General features: G+C 46.3%; 1 long non-coding RNA gene across 6 annotated transcripts in view; it reads left to right on the top strand.

Moving 5' to 3' along the window:
* Positions 1-2885: 2885 nt before the first annotated feature.
* The window catches only part of LOC131488354 (uncharacterized), a 68607-nt gene continuing 52844 nt past the window's right edge, over positions 2886-18648 (top strand). For 2 of the 6 annotated variants that reach the window (XR_009250183.1, XR_009250179.1), the window contains exons 1-4: positions 3004-3428; positions 3840-3963; positions 13132-13183; positions 14478-14582. This is a non-coding gene — a long non-coding RNA (uncharacterized LOC131488354). Of the gene's footprint in view, positions 3429-3839; positions 3964-13131; positions 13184-14477; positions 14583-18648 lie in introns of all 6 variants that reach the window. The other 4 variants (XR_009250178.1, XR_009250180.1, XR_009250182.1 and 1 more) reach the window with 4 other exon arrangements.

Below are 18648 nucleotides of genomic sequence, written 5' to 3'. Positions count from 1 at the left end.
AGGGGGAAGAGCCTGGCAGGGTCTGGGGTTCCGGGACACCCGGTGACAATGGGGGAGGGGCAGGGGCTGGGGCTGAGGAGCTGGCAAAGGTTCGTGTCATAATAATTGTGCCACAGAAAAGGACCGTAGCCCGGTCGTGCAACCAGCTTGGGAGCAAAGAACTGGGTTTCATGTCGGTGTAAGTCTTTTACGGCTTATGGAAACAGAAAGACAAAAGAGCCTGTGTCTTCCTCTCTCCCTGACATTCCCTGTTGCTGGGTCTCCCAAACGCTCCTCCCTCGCAGCCTCCCCGACCCCCTAACCGCCCGCTGGCACCCCCAGACGCCCCCCAGCCTTTCCTCGGTCCTGCGCCTTCTCAGTCTCAAGTGTGCGCCTCTGTGTGCCCCTCCCGCCCTCGGTACCTTCTCTGAGCAAATTCTCTGTGTCTCCTTCCTCCTCTGACCCCAGAAGTGGGGGGGGGGTGTGCTGCCAAAGGTCTGCCTTAACCGGTCCCCAGACTTTCTTCTTCAGCGTTTCGGTTGTCCCCACGGCTGCAAGCGTGGTGCCCGTGAGGGTGAATCTCAACTCTGGGTCTGCTGTGCACGTATTCGTGACCTCCCCGCAAAGTTCCAGCGCCAACTCAATACATGTAGCAATCGCTCTGATATTGCAGCCTCAAGCTGTTTCAAATCCATACTCTTCATACTTGTTCCCCAATGAACCCTGTGTATTAGTCAAGGTTCAGAATTCTCCAGAGAAACAGAACTAAGAGAATCTATATCTCTATCACCTATCTATCTATTTATCAATCATCTATCTATCTATCTATCTATCTATCAGTCTATCATCTATCAATCTATCACCTATCTAATCTATCTATCATCTATCTAATGTATCTATCTATCTATCATCTATCTAATCTATTATCGATCTATTATCTATCATCTATCTATCTCATCTATGTATCAATCATCTATCTACCTATCATCTATCTATCATCATCATCATCATCATCATCCTCTATCACCTCTCTATCATTGAGAGAGAGAGAGAGAGAGAGAGAGAGAGAGAGAGAGAGAAAGAGAGAGAGAGAAAGAAAGGTTGAGTTTTGAGGAATTGGCTCACATAATTAGGGGGGCTGGCATCCTGAAATCCTCAGGGCAGGCCAGCAGGCTGGAAGCTCAGGCAAGGTTTCTCTTTTCCAGTCTTTATGCAGCATTCCCTCCTCAGGAAACCTCAGTCAATGCTCTTTGAGGCCTTCAAGTGATTGGATGAGGCCCACCAACTTTATGGAGAGTAATCTGCTTTACTCAAAGTCTACTGGTTGTAAATGTTAATTATGTTTAAAAAATACCTTTCCAACAATATATGGAAAGGGTTTGACCAAATAACTAGGCACTATAGCCAGGTCAAGTTGGCACAGAAAATCAACCACCATTACGAGCATAATAGTATCACCAATCGCAAAACCTGGAGATTCTTTTGAGTTCTTATAATTCCTGTTTTGGGAGGCAGACAAGCCTGGGATCGAGTCTCAGTTCTGCCGTCATTATGTGTGTGATCCTGGGGGCTGCATTCAATGTTTCAGGATTTATCTGTGAGTTTTCTCACAGCTAAAGTGGGGAGAGTCATGGTATCTGTGCATCTCGTAGTATTGAAACGGGAGAAGACATACAGATCCCTGACGTGCGACGTGTTCCCCCTCAGGCGGTGGTGGCAGGGCCACCTCGCTGAGTCACTGCGGCTGTGACCCAGTACGTTTGGAAGGTCAGGAACTGAGAGGCGAGGTACTTCCCCCGAGTCATGGAGGCAGCAAATGTCAGGGTCAAAATCTGAGATAAGATCTTTCTGACACTTTTCACCACACCAAATAGTAGGTGTTCCAAGATGTCGAAGAGGACGAGTGGGGAGCCTCTGAGGGACAGATGAACCCATGTGTGGTGTCCACGCCCCATCCCTGCAGGAGCCTGGAGCACACATGGTACATGTCACCGGGCAGGGGACCCGCTTACAACCAGGCTTTGCCGAACCTCTCAGTTCACTCAATTGCCCCTTTCCCCTCATGCTTAGGGACACCAAAACCCACAAAAATGTATTGGATAAAATAAGTCTCTCTTATTAACATCCGGGGAGGAGAGTCTTCTCAAGTATCTGCCTTTCTATTGCTACAAAATATGATTTTATTGACGTTATATGCATATTGGTCATCTCATGAAGACGTTTACGTTATGTTTGTTGTACTTTCAGGAGAGATAACTCAGGAGAGCAATTCAGTGCATATTTAAATTTTTAAATTTTTTTTAAAGTTTATTTATTTCCTTTGAGAGAGAGAGAGAGAGAGAGAGAGAGAGAGGCAGGGAGTGGCAGAGAGAAAGAGGGAGAGAGAGAGAATCCTAAGAGGGCTCTGCCCCATCAGCATAGAGCCTGAAACAGGGCTCGAACTCACAAAGTGTGAGATCATGACCCGAACTGAAACCTAGGGTTGGACACTCAACTGACTGAACAGCCCAGGGGCCCCCATATTTAAACAAATTTTAATCCGATAAAGATGGGAGCAAAAACGTCTTTCTCTTAAGAGACTTCTTTACCTATGAGAGTATCTCCAGACCCAAAGAGTAGTGCTTCTGAATTGTCTCTGTGTCATTTTATTCCTGCACACTTACATGGCTTTGTGATCTCTTTAAGTGTCTATTTTCCCCACTGACGTGTGACCTTCTTACAGGTATGGCCAGGGTCTCAATCACCTTCGTTACTGCCTTACTTAGGCATGTGTTATACACTCAAAAAATAGTAAAAGAATATAAGAAGGAAAAGGCAAGAAGAGAAAAAGAAGGTACAATGAAAGAAGGAAGGAAAGAACAGAAAGCAGAAAAAGAAAATGAACCAAACTATTTACCCAGTTCCGGGCATTCATGCTACCTGAGCTTTACTACATTTTCTTAAGCCTGCTGTGCCCATCAGCGACACTCAGTCAGTAAGTCACATGCTTTCTGAAGGGCCACTTCTGTTTCCGGTAAGATACGAACAGAACATGTTAAGTAGAGAGAGTATTCTGCCTTTGTTATTAATTATAGCTTCCCTCCCGCTCATGAAGCTGCTTGGTAGCCTATAGAACAGGAGGAAATGGAGGTTGAAAGTTTGCCAGCAGACAACTTAGCTCTGTAAATAAGAGTTGAGGCCCCAAGAGCACGGAAGCCCCGTGAGTCTCTCTGTTCGTAGTGTGGAAAAGGGACGCTCTGCAGTGTTTCCATGTGTACAGCATGACAACAAGTGAGGAAGTGTCAGCAGCTGCCGCTTAGCAGTGAAAATACTTGGGGGCTTCGAAGAGCCAACTGCTGCTTTGTCTAAGCCACACCTTGTTTTATCCAAGCACACCCTCCAGTGTGCTTACCTTGTCACGGCTTGTTACGATCACCTATGGATCCAATTTGGGAGCAGTGGCTGTAACGGTACGTATCATCGGTGGGATGGGTGACTGCTTTCTTTCATTCGATGCTCAGCACAGTCGTATGAGCAAAGTGACAATTTTAGCGGGGAGGAACCAGAGACCCAGAGCACTCTAATAGCTTGTCCTAGGGACATCAAGGAAAGATCTAGAACTGGGATCCTTGGTAGCCTTGTCCCAAGGAGCGTGCTTTTAACCAGCTAGCTACCTCCTTCTCTTTTGGAAGGAGGAAGTATGTGAGACAAGATCACTTGGATTTTCCTAGACGCGGGGAAAAAAATGACCACAAGTGTCTTCCTTATGTGTTTAGAGTGCTAGGGGTTAAATTTGAGATTTTTTTTTTTTCTTATCACTTCTGTCTATCTCTCTTTCTCTCTCCTTTTTTTTTTTTTTTTTTTTTTTTGGTTTTTATTAGCTTATAGAAGCTGAGCCTGCCTCTGGTCAACTCCCTGAGGTGTATGTAAATCAGGGCCTACTTAGGACAAGGATATGGATCCAAAATGGTGACGTCTGAACTGTGGTTACCACTGATGTTTCCGGTAAGAGCCCCTTCTGGACTCTCTGGAATAGGTTCTTCTCATAGGCCATCACTTGGGATAACTATTCCCAGAGGTTGCCAGGATTCTATCACTCGCTGAACCAGGCTTAAACACCTGCGTCCACCTCTGCTACAAGCTTCTACTGCACACCTTGGAATCACGCGAACTAAGAGAGTGTATATCCAGTCCTTTGTCCCCCCCTTCACCCTGACATTCAAGAAAGAAATAAAAAAATCGAGTAATTTTACCCTTGGAAATCCTCAAACATTTTGCAGTCCGTATGTCTAATTCGGTTGAGCCTGCATCTGCGGCCGTGTTTATTCTAACAATAATCACGGTGCTTCCATTTCTGTTCAGGTGTGCTGATTTCAATTAATTACTACATTCATTCATTTTCTCTTTTTAGTTAAGAGAGAAAGAGCACGCGAGTGGGGGGAGAGGGCAAGAAGGAGGGGGAGAGAATCTTCAGCAGGCTCTGCACTCAGTACGGAGCCCAAAGTGGGATTCGATCCCACCACCCTGGGATCATGACTTGATCTGAAATCCAGACTCGGAGACGCTCAACAAACTGAGCCACCCGGGCGCCCCCCAAGTTGTGCTGATTCTAAAACACTTTCACAAACAGTAGAGGCAAAGCCGTGTTGGGAGCGTGCGGGGCTCTGTGCTGGGTACTGGGAAATCAATGATGTGGAGGACTCAGCCCCTAGTTCACGTAAGGGCTGTCCCAAGAAAGGGATGGCTGCCTCCCTAGGCTTGGAGGGAGGAACCCTTCAGCAGGGATGTCCTGATAGCCTTTGGCTGTCGCACTCGCTGGCCCTGTAAACCCGGGGAAAATAACAGTCCCTGTTTCATCTGGCTGCTGTGACGGTTATTGGTTACTAGGTTCGTGTAAAGGGCTAGAACAGTCTCTGGCGCTTAATAAGTCTACTCAGGCAAGACTCCCTCCAGGAGGCGGGATAAGTTAGACCCACAGGTTTCTGTCAAATGATGGCGTATAACAAGCAACTCAGAATCTCACGGCTTGCAACAACAAATATTTGTTATGCGTGGTTGGGCCCGGGGGTCGGTTAGGACCCAGCTGGCCCAGGCGGCCCCACAGACTCCACCTGCTGGTCCGGGAACGCTCTGCGTGTGTCTCTTGTCACCACCTAGTCTGAGGCATCGGCCTCCGGAGGGGGCGAGCTCTTCTCGCAGTGCTCAGCAGTGCCATACAGTTAGCAGCGATAGGTGACGGTTCTTAAGGCCTGTCGCTCGAGTGGTAAGTGATGGTTCTTGGTGTGGAGCTGGGTTTGGTTGGGTGCCCCTGCCTCCCCTTTTCCACTGGCCAAAGGAGGCCGTATGGCCAAGCCCACCTGCTCGATCGCTTCTGCCCATGGTGAACCTGCAAGGGAAGGAAAGAAGGAAAAGTTGTGAGGAAACGGCGCAGTCTACCACAGATGGCTTTCAAACATGAACATTGACCATTCAGGGTTTGATGAGACTGTAGACGCCTTGAAGGAAGGAATCACTTTGTCCTGAAGGAAGGAATCGCTTACTCTGCACCTGATAGACGTGCCATCGACGTAGACGATTTTCACGTGACGCCCTCAGTCACGATCGGAATCACAGCGAATTCGTTAGCTACGGCAAAATGCCCAACTGTTTAAACACCTGTTTTTTTAGCAACAGGTCACCTGCTTTACCTGGAGATGGGATAAGGTGCTGGAGAGAACAGTCCCTCCCCATCAAGGTACGGGCGCTCTTGTGAGGGAGACGCACGGCAAGGGCTGTAATTGGGTCAGAACTGAGGTCTCTACCTTGTATCATTTGGTTGTTGGAAGGAGACTGTTATCAGATGTGGCCCTAAAGGCCTGTGGTAAACTGAGCAATCATGCGCACACTGTGATTTCCAAAGGCCAGACTGATCGCTGTGGTTGACTTCACGATAAGACCCCTAGGAGAGGTTAGGGGTTTCAAAGAAGGCATTGCAGAAAATAGATATTCTCAACTGGACTTGCTTCCAGAACTCTGGTCCCTGGAGAACATTCTTCTCATACCCATACCTCTGAAAGGAAGGATGCTAGGAATTCACATTCTGGTCTTCCAATTTATGGTAGACGATATCTCTCCAGGCAACAGGCCGCCCCAGAACTTGAGCCGTGCTCAGAAGAATCATCTCACTGGCTCTGCCTCCAATCTGGGGAGAAGGAGGACGGGGTCCTTTGGGGAGGTGGAGTGAAGCGTATGAACAAAATCTCAGCCAGTGTTTAATTATTAGCCAAACACTCTGTTTGTGTCTCTGTATTTTCATGGTGTTGTGCATGCATCCAGTCCTTCACTCTTACAAATGCCCTATGGGTTAGGTGTTATTTTTCTTCCCTTTTAAGAGTTTTGGAGAGGCCAAATGTCTTGGTCAGTGTACCTGCAGAGGGTGAACTCCTAACTACCACTTTTGCTTTCCTTTATTTAAATCAATGGTTCTTAATTTCAGAGTGATCCTGGACTTTTTTGAAAATCCGACATGACCTCACACCCTTGCTCCTCAACAATATGTAAACACACAAGCAGGCTTAATTTTCAGAAAATGTCACTGATCCTTTAAAAACCATTCATGGAAGGTAGGTTAAATATCTGTAATAAAAATGGTCCAGGGGCGCCTGGGTGGCTCAGGGGGTTAAGTGTCTGACTGTTGATTTCAGCTCAGGTCATGATCTCACGGTTTGTGGGTTCGAGCCCTGAGTCAGGCTCTGGGCTGACAGTGTGGAGCCGGCTTGGGATTCTCCCACCCACCCCTCCCTCTCTGCTCCTCCCACACTGGTGCACTCTTTCTTTTTCTCTCTCAAAATAAATAAATAAACTTAAAAAAAAAAAAAACAACCGTGCAGACTTACCTAGATAGAGAAAAACTATGTTCAGATTAAGAGCTGATGGGTAGATTTAATTTAGAAACTATAGCTTTTTGGAGGGAAAGGCGAGGTCTTGGGACAGCAAAACTGCTGTGTCCTTTAAAACTAAATGTGTGAACAGTGTCATTCACACATGCACACACACTGGCACTGCACACACTCCCAAAGCCACATTTCTTGGACTGGCTGCTATTTCGAGTGAGTTTAGAGGGCTCCCACTCACCTCTGGGTGTGGTGATTCTCAACCTGACACAATATTCTCATTTTACTTGAGATGGCGGGCCAAAAAGTAAGGGTGGTAGAAATTGTGCTGAGGACACCTTATTTGAGAAGATGCCAGTTCTTCCCCATTGCAGCTGAGTCATATGTGTCAAGAAAATCCCCTCTGGAGGCATTTTGGCCAAATTCAAATAGGTCAGAGTCCCAGAAAGATTAATTAACTGCAGGAACTGTTTTTTGGCTGATGGGAGCACAGAACCTATTATTCCCTTAATAAGGCAGCTTCCTCAGTGAATCATGGGAGCTTGGACAGGCTCAGGGAAAGACAAAAGGACATTTTTAATTAAAGTGTCATATGATCTTCTTTCCTAATATCTGTATTGCCCTAGAAATTATATCTCCATCGCGAGAGGGACTGGCTTAAAGCTTTCTGCACCCCTTACGTAGAATAAACATGGTTTGACTTCAATCTTGACGAACTAACTGTACAAGATGTATTTTGTTTCCTCTTATTGGGTCATGTGTAGTGTGGTTACCTATTATTAGAATTTTTCATGACAATGAACAAATGGTGATGATAAAGATGGGCAATCCTCCCACCTGGTAAAAATTCAATAAATGACAAGTGAAATGAATCAGACATTCTCGTGGAATCCCCTGGGTTCTGGGAAGAGACTTTGCACATTTGTGTCTTTGGTTGTTCATGTCAAAGAAGGAAACTGAAGCATAATGAAAGAGATGACCCAGGATATCCGTCAACAGTTTTGCCTTGTACTTAGAAGTAAGATATGGGAATCAATGGATGAATGGATCAATTCATCAAAGAGTATTCTCATATTTACAGACCACCTGTTATGTGCCAGTCACAGTCCTGGGTCCTAGGGACACGGAGGTAGATATTTCATAGTAAATGCACAGGGATGAATCTTGTCTTGCTTTACTGAAATTGGTCCGCAGGGTGCTATTGAACATAACCCAAATTTGGGTGAATGCATATTGCTTCCTCAAGAAATGCCTCCCTGAGGATGAAATTTATATTCTAATATCTGGAGGAGGAGTTGAAATTGCTCAGGCAAAAGCAGGGAGGAAGAAAAAAAGAGAGAAAGAGAGAAAGAATTTCCAGGCACAATCCCCAGCATTTACAAAGGTCTTGAGACTGAAAGAAAAAGGCAGAAGTGCAGAAAAGTCCAATGAGGTTGGATTACGGTGAATTAAGGGGGTGAGTGGGTGGTGATGGGACTGGAGATGGAGATCCATAGTCCTGATAAGGCTTTTGAACCTGGGTCCGACACAGAAGGGTTTTAAGCAGGGGAATGATCTGAGAAGATGATTGCATTGCAAAGATCACTTAGGTGTCCGTGTAGACGGGATGAGAGTGTTTGACAGAAGACAATCTACAGCCCGCAATGCCCATGTTTCGGTGAGAGATGACATTGCCTTAGGTGACCATGGTGACATTGGCCACGGAAGTGGACACAATCAAGGAACATTTAAGATGCAGAATTGGCAAAATTTGGTAATTGAATGTAAGGATGAGAGCTGGTTGGATCACAGAATTATGTGTGTTTAAGGGGAAAAAGAGGAGATGCAAAGCCAACCTGGTGCCACAGGCACAGAGGGATCTTAGGATTTCTCATGTTCTCAGTATGGCGTTTAGTGGTTTATGTGCCATAATATGTTTAATTCTTGCAACTATCCTATGGTTAAGGTCTTCTCAGAAAACTCTTTCTTAATCTAAATAAGTGTCATCATGTCCATTCTCCTCCTCTGGAGGAAGAGGAAGAAAACAGGTGCCATGCTTTGTTCAAGTCTGACTATCAAGTGCATATGGCCACCTGAGCTGCTCTCACAAAAGCCAACTCAGGAACGAGCATCACCATTGCTTTTAAGAATTGCATCTGTTAGTAGGAAAGATAGAACCCATAGGTATGAAAACAGTGGAGGGCACTTCAAATACAGCCCAATGCAAGTGAGAAGAGGCTACGCAGGCTGAATGCTGCCTCGGAAGCTAAGAGAGGGCAGAGGATTGACTGGAGACGTGTAACTCTCTGAGCGGGAGCTTTCCGGAAGAGATGAGATGTAAGCCAGGTTTCTTTTTAAAATAAACTTTTAATTTTAGGATAGTTGTACAGAAAATTTGCACAGATAGTGCAGAGAGCTCCCGTCGGACCCAGGGACTCCCTTATTGCTCACATCTTACGTTACTAGGGCACATTTGTCACAACTAACAAAGCCAGACATTACTGTTACTGAAGTCCATACCTTGTATGGACTTCATTAGTTTTTCCCCAGTGGCCTTTTTCTATTCCATGATCCTGCATTACATCTGGTTGTCATTTCTCCTGAGGCCCCTCCTGGTTGGGACTTCTCAGTTTCCTGGGTTTTGATGACTTTGGTGGTTTTGACAAGCATCTGTCTGACTGACCTCTTTCCATTTTTGTTTTGCTCGAACGTCACCACTGTGGGAAGACTTGTTTGCCGAGGGACGACCCTTCGTACAGATTCCTACGGCTCTCCGTGCTCCCTTTGGGGTCCATTCTCCCAATTTTTTCCCATTAATGTGTGCATTACTTTTTTCTTTTTTTTCTTGTCAGTAATTCGATGACATTTATTCATCACTTAATTATGTACTAGGTGCGTGTTCGAGGTGCTGGAGAGAGAGCAGTGAACACTTTAAGTGTATCTAGAGCTCATAAATACCGTAAAAAAATATGCATAAAAAAATAAAGCAGAGGCCAATGGGGTGTGCCCGGAGTAGGGGGAGTTTTAAGTTGAAATGGAATGATCAGAGGAAGCCTTATTGAAAAGGTGACACGTAGGCAAAGATATGAAAGGGGTGAAGGAAAAGCCCACGCTACCTGGGGGAAGAGGGCCCAGAAGTGAACAGACTTACCCAGTCACAAAGCACGCGAGCACCGGAGGTGGGATTTGAACCCAGACCATCTGGCCGCAGACTTTTTTGACCTTTAACACAACGTCATGCTCCCCCAAATGCTGCATGTGTGTGAGCCCAGGACCAAGAATGACCCAGTGGGTTAAGCGATGTGAATTTGCTCGGGGATCTTGCAAGGGCAGCTTCGAGTGAGCTGGGGAGGAGATAGAATGATGGAGGGGGTCGATGGGAACAGAGGAGAGACAGCAGAGACGCAACAAACGATGCTTGGGAATACCTTGGCCCTCAAGGGGGGTGAGAAACATTAGGATGGCCATAGGGAGGTGTGGGGTCAAAGAGGAATTTATTTCTCTTAGCAGGAGAAATTAGGGCACACATGTAGGCTGGAGGGATGAACGGGGAGACAAGGGGAAAAAAAAGGATGTTGTCAGAGAGAGGGGAGGATTTTAATTCTACGTTTGTGACCGGATGATTGTTTATGTAGTTGCTTAATTTCTGTGTTCCCGGCTGAAGCATGAAGTGCCAGGTGAGGGAGTCTTATTTTTCTGGAGCCCCCTGCCCGCACCTCATTGCCTGGTGATGAACAAATGATGCCGTTCACAACGTGTAAGTGGAGCCCCCGGTGCCCCCACGCTGCCCATCTTCCCCGAGCCGCTGTGACTGGACCCCAGGAAGGTCTCTGCTCCGTGGCCACCCGCCTGCAGACCCGACCCTCTGCCCGCTGCTTCCACTCGAGGTCCAACTCCAAAACCCCCAGACATCACTGAAGGGTTAATGGAGAGAGAAGCAAGGTGGCATTTGACCCCGGCACGCTTCGCCCAAAGCCTTTGAAAATCTCTCCCTAGGGCACCTGCTTTCCACCCCTTTCCTCTGCCTCCCGAACCTCTGTCTTTCCAACTGCAGGGCTCTGACCCCCTGCTCCACCGTCCACTCAGACCCTCAGTCTCTTCTTCCGGCCCTGTGCTTCCAGACCTCCGGGAGAGTGAGAATGGGCCTCATCCATCCCCCTGCGCTGTAGGAAGCCTGGAAAGTGCCCGGGGCGCTGAAAAATCTCACAGGCAGAAGGCAGGGATGGGGCTTCAGTTGCGATGCTTTTCCCAGCGAGGGCCTTGTTTCCTGGGACTGAATCCCAGGCTCTGGGAAATGCAGCACCATTTCCCACAAGCCCAGGGTGGGGGTGGGGGGTTCCCGGAACTCCAAGGTGAGGCTGGAGAGATGAATCACGCACCTGCAAGGCTGGGGCTCCTTTGCTAGGCAACCGCAATTGTTGTCGAGGCCTCTGTTGAAACGTGGGATAATGCTCTTCCTCCCCCCCCATTAGGTTTGGAGGGCAAAAAAAAAAAGCTTCACATATTTTTCGAGGTACCACACATCCACCCACTCATAAAAATCCACCCACCCACGGGGACACGCTTTTCTCTCTTCTTCCTCTTAGACATGCACACATATGCACACACACACACACACACGCACGCGCGCACGCACTTTCACCACACTTGCCCCCCCGCCTCCAAACCAGTCTGCGCCCCCAGATGCACAGCGTGCTACGGGCCCATCTGGGCCTGACCTGCCTACACTGTTTGCCCAAAATACTTGTGAGTATATATACAGTGTGGTACGGAACCAATTTGTGAAGCAAGTGTGGGGGCTCCAGGGCACTCCGCCATTTCCTCTTGTCCCCAAGGCTGTTAAACTAAATTATAGGGGCCGGGAGAAGGGACGGGCCAGCTGTGCCTCAGCTGCAGGCCCCAGTTGTTGTGACAAAGTACAAAGTGTGGGCACCAACAGATCCTTAACTGTGGAGCCAGAAATAGGCTGATGATTGGACCGCATGCGCTGAGGGGAGGAGAGAGGGGGACCCCCCATGGCCCGTGAGCGCTGGGCTCAGCCCAGGAGGGGACCAGCGCTTTCCAGTGGCAGGTGCGCCCCGCCCACGGCCTCATGGTCTCTGCGTTTTATTACGTTGGGGCAGGTTTTATTTTTTCTAAATCTTTCTTAAAATTGACAAGGGTTTTGGTCTCTGTTTTGGTTTTGTTTTTAAAATTTCCCCACGGTTTCCTGTTGTGCTGCCTCTTTGGCTGAGTTCAGCGTTACTGTTGCCTATAATTACTGTGAGGCTTGTGACAAGGGCTGAGAAATCTAAGTTGACATTCAAGGTGCATTACACTTGAATAAACCCAGAGACAGAGTAACGCACATGGGTTTGGAGCTGCCCCTGTGTTTTGTCTAGATTAACAAATTTAGACGGCTTTTGGTTTGCATAGCATTAATAACCACTGGGGCAATCTCTGGAACTTGTAAACACTGCTCGTAAATAGTCACTAAAGTGTGAGGTTGAATAAACATTACCTCAATGGTTCGAGAAGAATCGGCCAGCGTGGAACCAAACTGTGCTTTGAAATAAGACCTTCCTCATTTGTGAGAAGTGGAGAGAGGACAGGACGGGGACACTAACCAGTGGTTACTTTAATTCCTGGACTGTCTAGCAACCGCAAGTGACCACAAACAGTTGACATCGTCTCATGGTGCCTCAGTTTCTCTCTCATTCCCTCTAGAATAGCCACAATGGTCTACTGTCATTTCATGTACTCACTTTATTCATTCTCTGTTGGAAGAAGAACTCAGAATCTTTTTCTTAAGCTCTGTAGTCACATCACGTGGATGTAGGTATTTTGACTTTGAAAGACCCATCGACACCTTCCAACTCAGCATCGTTTACAAATGGTGAACTTCGGGCCCAGGGAGCTGTGTGTGTTTGATTAGGGCCTTCACGAGAGACACAGCCGAGGCATAATGTCTTGAGCCTTCTGTAACCTGAGTCTGTCAGCCTTGCTGTCATGATCCCCTTTGGCCCGTTGAGACCAGGCACATTTTCATGGCAGATACAGACTGACCCAGAAATGGCAGAGCATCATTGAGGAGACATTTGCCCGTGAAGATATATGAGAATTTGAAGTCTCGATGGTGACTTAAAAATCATAAAGGAACAAATGTTCTCATCATAGAACCTTATTTTTTCCTCAGAATATTCTTCTCACCACACACTCTAACATGTCTAAATTAAGGAAAGCCGAGAGTCTCAGAATATGTAGGAAAGTAGCTTCCAGTGATTGGGTGCAGGAACCTCACTAACCATTTGTGATATTAATGTTATTTGCTCTGTGCTTACAGTGGGCCAGGATTTTACGTAGCATCTCCTTAGTCCTCATGACACGTCTTTGAGGTAGGTACTGTTATTAGCCGTGTTTCATATTTGAGAAAACTATGGCGTAAGTATGTTAACCCATTTGCTCAAGGTCATACAGTTGGTGACATCACCAGCATTTCATTAATTAATTAATTAATTAATTAATTTATGAGAGAGAAGGAGAGAGAGAGAGAGGGAGAGAATCTCAAGCAGGTGCCATGCTCAGAATGGAGCCCAACGTTGGGCTCAATCCCATGACCTTGGGATTATGCCCCGAGCTGATATCAAGAGCTGGACACTCAACCGACCGAGCCACCCGAGAGCCTCACCAGCGTCTTAATTTTAACCCGGAGATTCTGACAACCCACGTTGTTTGCCCTCGTCTTTGATTCAGTCACTAAGAGGCCTTAACTTCCAAGGTTTCGTGGCAATGCTCAGATTGCAGCGTACCAAAAGATCAGCTGGAACCTTTTGTGTACTTCTTGCTTCAGTGAAGTAAGCATTTACTGAAGACGCAGGAAGGGGCTGTGGGATTTGTTGGAGGGCATTTGTTCGTCGTGTATCATTCCAGGTGTCATTTGGCCAGTCAACAGGCCTCGAGGTAGGAGTGCCGTGCCTTGATGCAGTGCTGTGCCTCGGAATGGTCTGTTTGCTAAAGCCGGAAGGCCCGGGGTGGAAACAAATGCTTTGATGAAATAGCTTATTCCACGTGTGATCTTTTAATTAATGACCAACATCTGGGCTTACTTTTTCTTAAAAAATTTTTTTTAATGTTTCCTTATTTTTCAAAGAGGAAGAGAGAAAGGGAGCGTGAGTGGAGGAGGGGCAGAGAGAGAGAGGGAGACCCAGAATCTGAAGCAGGCTCCAGGCTCTGAGCTGTCGGCGCAGAACCCTGCGTGGGGCTCGAACCCACGAACCGCGAGATCGTGACCTGAGCCGAGGTCGGACGCTCAACCGACTGAGCCACCCGGGCGCCCCTGGGTTAGTTTTGGCAGAATTCTACCTTTCAGATGTAATCATGGCAGATTGTCAACGATACGACTGAAGTCCAACACAAATACCACCTGCTTCTCTGAGGACGCCTCACCAGTTCTCTCGTGGTGGAAGGTTGTGCCTCCATAGAGCTAGCACAGTGGCTCCTGCTTGTCGTGCTCTCACAGACCTCGTCGTGCCCTGTTGGTGTCATAGCCATTGCCCTGCGGCGACTTGCTCAGAAGGAACGCAGGCTCCACATGCAGGCCGACTGGCTTCAACACTCGCGAGCTGTGTGGCCTTGAGGGGCTGATTTAGCTCATGTAACTAACTTGCTTTCATTACTTCCCTTTCACAGATAATGGAAGTAAAATACTGCTTGGAGAGTTGGAATGAAGAATGGATATGAAACCTGTTACGTACTACCATGATGTCTGACAGAAGAGACGGTCCATAATTACTAGTGGGTATATTTAAACATATTAAGTAAATGTACCTATGGGTTACATGTGTCTAGAGAACAGAGGCCATTTATCTTACATTGTGATACTTTCATACACATTAAAGACATTTGATAACTGTTCCTAAAATTAGAAATACTAATATATATGTGTGTATGCACACATTGTACACACACACATACACACACATATATACATACATATACACACACATACACGCACACATATATCCACGCACATATATCCACATAAATATATACACACACACATATATTCATACACATACACACACATACACACACATACACACATATATACACACACACATATACATACATATACACACGCATATACACATACACACACATATACACGCACATATATCCACATAAATATATACACACACATATATTCACACACATACACACATATACACACATATATACACACACACACATATACATACATATACACACGCATATACACATACACACACATATACACGCACATATATCCACATAAATATATACACACACATATATTCACACACATACACACATATACACACATATATACACACACATATATACATACACATATATCCACATAAATATACATTCACACACATGCACACATATATACACACATCACACACACATATACATACAAACACACATATATATACACATATCACACACACGTATACACACACACGTATATAATATGTACTAGCATTAAAACCAGGTACATATATTACGTGTATATTTCATATATTGCTCAACCATGGAATTCAGATATGTGGAACCCCAAAGTAGAATATCTACCACGTGGAATTCCCATTTCGCCTGTGTTTTTATCAGGCGCTTGTCCCCAACCACTTGATAATTCGAGGACCAACGTTGCCATGGTTTTGTGGTTCCGTGGCGGGAAAGGTGGACTCAGATCTTCACGTAAATTGAGAGAGAAAACCAGGGCTCCCAGTGCCGGGTCGGGGCTCCTTCCTGTGGGCCCCTGGCACTGCGAGCTGAGTGCAGGCATGTCTGACAGAGATTATTTATTGCTCACTCTCCGACCGCTCATTTGTTCCCGTGTCACAAAATCTGCCTGTCAAAGGAGGCTCCGAACCCGATCTCCCACGCCGGCTGTGAGCAGAAGGAACAATCCTCATTTGTTCGTTGAGAAACGAGGCGGGTGATTGCCCCGACCACGGGCCCCTGTGGGAAATGAGCGGTGTGAGCCGGGGTGGGGCGGTGGGGGCTGAAGGCCTGAACCAGGAAATGTCTCACACCTTTCCACTTCAGAACACTTTGGCACGCACCTAATTTTTCCGTCGTGCCTTTTGTTCTGGCGAGCCTTTAGCTGCAAGGAAGATTACATACGCGGCTCTAGCACCACACATGTATTTAAAGGGAAACAGTACCAGTTGCCGTTTCCACGTCAGTGAGATGGATTCTTTGGGGACCTTTCCCCTCCCGAGTCTGACAAGGCAGACAAAGATAACAGCCTTCCAGGACTGCGTTCGCTGCGGAGGCGTCACTACTAAGTCCCAGGAATGTGCTCCTAACTCCTCCTCTCTCTGCTGCTTGCCGTTGGTTTTTCAGACGAGCAGGATCTTGGGTGGGCAAGGGATCTTACTGGGGGATCTCTTAGCATTCCCTTCCCCAAAGCCCTGGGATATTTTACACCTTGTCCTTGGTGCCCAGCACTTAAGGCACATGAGAAATAAAGCTTTCAGACTGCAGTTGAAAGAGAATGCCAGAAATGGCATTGGGGAGCAATGAAATATGGCACTTGACAGATGAGACAGGCAACACGGCGGTGCTCGCCGTAGATTTCACGAGCAAATTTCAGGGTTGCACGGGCCATTAAGAGCAAAACAAAAACCATAATTGCCCTTAATCTCTCTTCATTCTGCATGTGCAAATCTTGTTCAAAGGGAGATTTTGAGGGGGAAGATCAAGAGAAAAATAGGCATGCATCTTTGGACAGTGCCAGATTTGATCTTCTTTCTTTGAAGATCTGTGAAGAATAGAGATGGAACCCGAGGTGCGAGCTCTCCTTCAGGAGCTGATGCTGGGTGACAGGGCTTTAAAAGACTTGACTTCAGTGCATTGTCTCTGCCAGTCCCATCTGCGTCCACAATCCCCTTTTGTGTAGGTGAAATATTTCTGCTGGGTTTTTGGCTCAGAAGCTGAGCGAGATGGTCATGCCTACACGGGCGCTTTCACTTAACTTTCCATAAAAACAAAAACAAAACAACAACCAGCTCTGCTGAAATCACGGCAAAATTACGGCTTGTGTGCCTGAGGGGTGACAGGTTGGGAGTGGAAGCTGGAGGGAAGAGAAGGACCAATTTAATCTGGTTGTAGACCCAGGAAAAGTGTTCCCCTCGTTATTTAGGGCTCGCTTCCCCAGTTCCCCTAAGAACAGAGATTCTCACCAATCCTCAGTGGCCTTACTCAGGGTCATATTCTAGAACTGTGAGACGATTTTATGCAACGCTCCAGGTTTTTAGTGAAACGAATGTATTATTTCTGAGATAATACAAAGCGAATGATCCGAGCCTACATAGACTAGACGGTGAAGCATTCATTCTCTGATATACCTAGATTTCATGATCCTACTTAGGAATGTTTTGGATAGTTGGACTTTTCTTTAGCATAATAGACGCCTTGCATGGGGTCTGATATATTTTAATTTGCTCCAGCTTCCTCTCAGGCGAACGTTTTGCAACAGAGTGACCCATAACGCATCAAAGTTTTGTTCTTTCCACATTTACAGAAAATTGGATTGAGTTTGTTCGTTTGTTTGTTTGTTCTTGGGGAGAGAGGGGGAGAGAGAGAGAGACAAAGAGAGAGAGGGAGAATCTTAGACAGGCTTCACACTCAGAACGGAGCCCGACATGGGGCTCAGTCCCACGACCCTGGGATCATGACCAGAGCCAAACTCACGAGTCGGCCACCCAACTGACTGAGCCACCCAGGCGTCCCTGGCATGAGATTCTTGTGCCGATGGGGAGAGCAAGGTGCTCTAGGAATTTTCCACTTCTTTCTCATCTGCCTCCTTGTGCCCTACACTTTTTCCCAAGTGAAGCTCATTTATTCTCATAATCACATTTCTCTTAACCATCACTCCACCTTTAGATTTTAAGCTCTTCTGATTCTAATTATTATAGCCATATTCCCTTTCTCTGATCAACAGGTTGTCTGGGTTTTTTTTTTCTCCATTTTTCTAAAAACCAGATTGGACCCTAAGGTTGGCTCTCGATTGTAAGCGAAAAGCTTGAATGGATATTATTTTCATGAGTCTTTTTCTCCTTGGAATCAGAAATTATGAACAAGGAGGAGGAAGACTACTTTGTAACCATTTCTGATGTGATTGGTGTTGGAGGGATAATAGTTTTCTGATAATTTGATTTCGGATTACTTAGGCACGGGCTCATTTCCATGGGCTCTTGCATTCAGTTTGAAGCCTCGGCTGGCATCCCTCTCTTTCTGATGGGCCAGCACTGGGCACACAGCCTCACTTTTGGGTTCTCCACTGACTTGCAGGTCTGAAATCTTTGCCTCTCGCTCCTCAGTAATGGATAGGCCGGTGAGGAATTCTGACTTCTGTGCGTTATGCCACTTTGATCAGTTAAACTTTAAAGGGTGGTTTCTTCAAAAGATGTTGAAAGCTGCTTTAAGTTGAGTGACCTCATAGCAAATACTAAGCTGCTACTTTTCATCAAATTTCCTCTTCAAGGAGCATATGTAACTCTTCAAAACTTTCCTTTATTCAAATTGTCACACCAAACCAGATGATCATCCCATTAGAAAAACAGAGCCCGTCGCAATTACCATCTCCCTTATAAAGTTAAAAATTGTACTCAGATTATTGTGCCGTGAGAAATTACAATTGAGGCAGACTGTGACTTGAGCCATTACATTGTTTTTGGTTTGTTTGTTTGTTTGTTTGTTTTTAATGAACTCAGGGTAGAAAGGAATTAGGAACTCCTTAAAACCCCATTGAGGGTAGCTTGACGTGTCCACAATGATTTCTTAGCTGGGAAATGACCTAGGTTTTTCC

Source organism: Neofelis nebulosa, chromosome 1, assembly GCF_028018385.1.
Source record: "Neofelis nebulosa isolate mNeoNeb1 chromosome 1, mNeoNeb1.pri, whole genome shotgun sequence".
Taxonomy (NCBI): Eukaryota; Metazoa; Chordata; class Mammalia; order Carnivora; family Felidae; genus Neofelis; species Neofelis nebulosa.
The sequence above is the reverse complement of the archived record's forward strand: the minus strand, read 5'-3'. Positions and strand labels throughout refer to the sequence as shown.